A 3,126-nucleotide genomic window follows, 5' to 3' on the forward strand; every position below is an offset into this window, starting at 1 on the left:
ATATTAGTCATCCAAGACCTGCAATATCTGTAATCAAGTGTAGATTGCCCAACCTACGCTCTCATACCAACTGTGACGTACCCATATTCTGTTATATGTTCTAACACAAAATTTCTCAAACCTTATAGAAAAAAATCACTCATACTACAAAAAAACGAAGAGATTTTCAATAAATCATGTTCGTTTATAAATCCAAAGTCACAATAATATTCGTCAATCCAAAGTAACAATAATATTCGTCAATACAAAAACCTCAAAAAAATCAGAGAGATATTCACCAACAAAAGATCTAGCCAATAGGGCTTTTCTCTGATGCCCGTCCACCCCCAACCACCACTCTGGACGTCGCTGCTATCCTGGGTATGCCTCTAGTAAATCTCGTCCACTCTAGGTTCTATACCAAATGGCTCCTAGAGGGCATAAATCACAATCATTGTCCGACATTCCCTGTCTAAGGACGGTCGGCCCAAATCTCAAAATCTCTCTCTCTCTCTATCCTGCACAGAAAATCCTCAAGGATATGGAAGAAGCCCAAAAGAAGCCCACGAGAGTTAGTAAATTATCATGCACGATATCATCAAAGAATGAAAATCTTTTCTAAAAACATGCGTTCGAACCAAATTAGAGAAGATACGTTTCGCGAATACCGGCCACCCCATGCGGACTTTATTCGTTTTGTGATGAACTAACTTTCTTTAATTCTCCTGTCTGACAAATAAAGTCGTCTACACCCTCATGCGAGGCCGTTACTGAAAAATAAGGGTCAATTTGATGTCCGGGCCTCGTTTTCGACGCTCGTTGCATTTATTTTTATTATGTAGACACCCATATGAGTTTCCTTTAGGCTAAACCACTCACTATGACTCTCTTAGTATAGAGTAGAAATCGCATACAAATAACACCGCAAAACATGCATAAAAAGTCAAAAAATTGACCCAAAATCGACATAATATGTGAAAGGCTGATTACCATTCTTATTCTGTCCAGTCTATATTCTCCTATTCTGCATAAAATTCCCCTTCTCATCATTGAAATTGGTAGTCCGAATGAGATTCCAATAGAGAAGCCAACCCTCATAATAAAGCCCCAAAAATGGATCTATTATAGACTACTAGAGTATTCGAGAGAATGCACGTTTGAGCAGCTTACAACTTCATTGGTTCTGAAAGAGCCACGGAGAATGTGCCTTATGGGTGGTGGAACTAAGAAATTGTCATACAAGGAGCAATAAGTAAGAAGCAATGGCTTTCGTTTTATCGATTTAGTCTCATGAGAGAGAAAGGCTGGGTTTTCTTTGGGAAGTACGCCCGGTAATATATGAAGATTATCGATTGGAATCTAATTGTGTTGGAGGGGCACACTCCTTAGCATGATGGTCTCGCAGGTGAGGCCGGGACCGAAGCCGAGGAGGAGTCCCCACTCGTGTCCTTCTCCCGTGGTGGTGAGCTTCTGCTCAATAGATTTCTTGCGCATGTGGTCCATGATGAAGAGCACACAAGCACTAGACATGTTTCCATACTGGTCCAGCACATGCCTGCTGGGAGCCATCTTTTCCTTGTTAAGCTGGAGCTTCTCTTCTACCTGGTCGAGGATGGCAGGGCGCCCGGGTGGGCAATCCAGAAGATATCGTTGTAGCTTGGAGGCCGCTCATCAGCTCCATCATCCGGGAACACCTTGGCAAATGCGTCTTTGAGGATGGAGCCGATGTTCTTGGAGATGATGGCGGGCACGTCTTTGAGGAGGTGGAAAGTCAAGCCCACTTCTCTAAGGTGGCCATCGATGGCTCCGTCACTGTCCGGCATGATATCAGCTCCCGTCCAGTGGACTTCAAACCAGGGTCTTTCCACTTGGGGGATGGGATCGCAGCCAACGATGAGGGCGGATGCGCCATCGCCGAAGAGGGCCTGCCCCACGAGGCTGTCGAGGTGGGTGTCGCTGGGCCCTCGGAAAGTGACGGCCGTGATCTCACTGCACACCACCAACACACGGGCGCCCTTGTTGTTCTCGGCCAGGTCCTTAGCGATTCTAAGAACTGTGCCGCCTCCATAGCAGCCCTGTTGGTAGAGCATCAGCCTCTTGACAGAGCTCCGTAGTCCGAGGAGCTTGGTTAGCGCCCAGTCCGCACCAGGCATGTCCACCCCGGCGGTGGTGCAGAAGACGAGGTGCGTGATCTTGGACTTGGGCTGGCCCCACTCCTTGATGGCCTTAGCAGCTGCCTCCTTGCCCAGCTTGGGCACCTCCACCACCACCATGTCCTGCCTCACGTCCAGCGACTTCTCCCAGTACGCGCATATGCTCGGGTTTGCCTTGAGTAACTCCTCGTTGAGATAGAGGTGCCTCTTCGTGATGCACGACTTGTCACCTGCATGCATATTGCAGCATGTCCATCCATCCATAATTAATTAGCAAGGCAGTATACTAATTTGATAAGCTGGCGCACATGCGAATTTATAAGATCGCCTGATCATCGTGCAATTCAATGCTCAAACAACATGAGTTATAAGTGCAGCACTTACACATGCGCTGGAACTTCTGTTTGAGCTCGCTCTTGTCGTTGCTGTTGGTGATGTCGAAGTAGAAGTCGGGGTAGTCCTTCTGGTAGAAGACGTTGGGTGGGACGGCTGTGCCGATGGCCAGCACAGTGGCAGGACCATCGGATCGCTCCATTTTGCGAGGGATGGCCGTAGTGCTCATGGTATTGATGGTGCTGATGATATAAAAGATGCAAAGCTTAGGACTGCTGCTATGTTCCAAGTGGAGTACTGGCTGCAATGGGACGAGGGACTGCGAAAAATGGTAGGGGGGGTGTGCCCTCTTATAGGGCATGTACTCCCATGGCTTCAACAGGCACGTTTTCGCCGTTCACCCGATCTCCTCCTTTGAATTAGAGCAAATGTCGTCTTTTGAATAAGAGCCGGGATGGGCTCGTCTTTGAAACCTCCAGCCATCTTTGAATTTGACCGACATCGCTTTCAGTACTCTCCCCTTCTTCTAATTTGCTACTTAAGCCACAATTCATTCTCTTTAATTAAGCCAACTTTGTGCTGGCTTCATTACCTTGACCAATACGCACATCGAAGAAAATCATGCCTTATTGTTTTCGTTCTCTCTCTCTCTCTCTCTCTC

General features: G+C 47.2%; 1 pseudogene; it reads right to left on the minus strand.

Moving 5' to 3' along the window:
• Window positions 1-1,099: 1,099 nt before the first annotated feature.
• Window positions 1,100-2,876, minus strand: LOC147613194 (chalcone synthase-like; annotated as a pseudogene).
• Window positions 2,877-3,126: the final 250 nt, after the last annotated feature.

Source organism: Cibotium barometz, chromosome 44 (assembly GCF_041138505.1).
Source record: "Cibotium barometz isolate CiBa-2024 chromosome 44, ASM4113850v1, whole genome shotgun sequence".
NCBI lineage: Eukaryota > Viridiplantae > Streptophyta > Polypodiopsida > Cyatheales > Cibotiaceae > Cibotium > Cibotium barometz.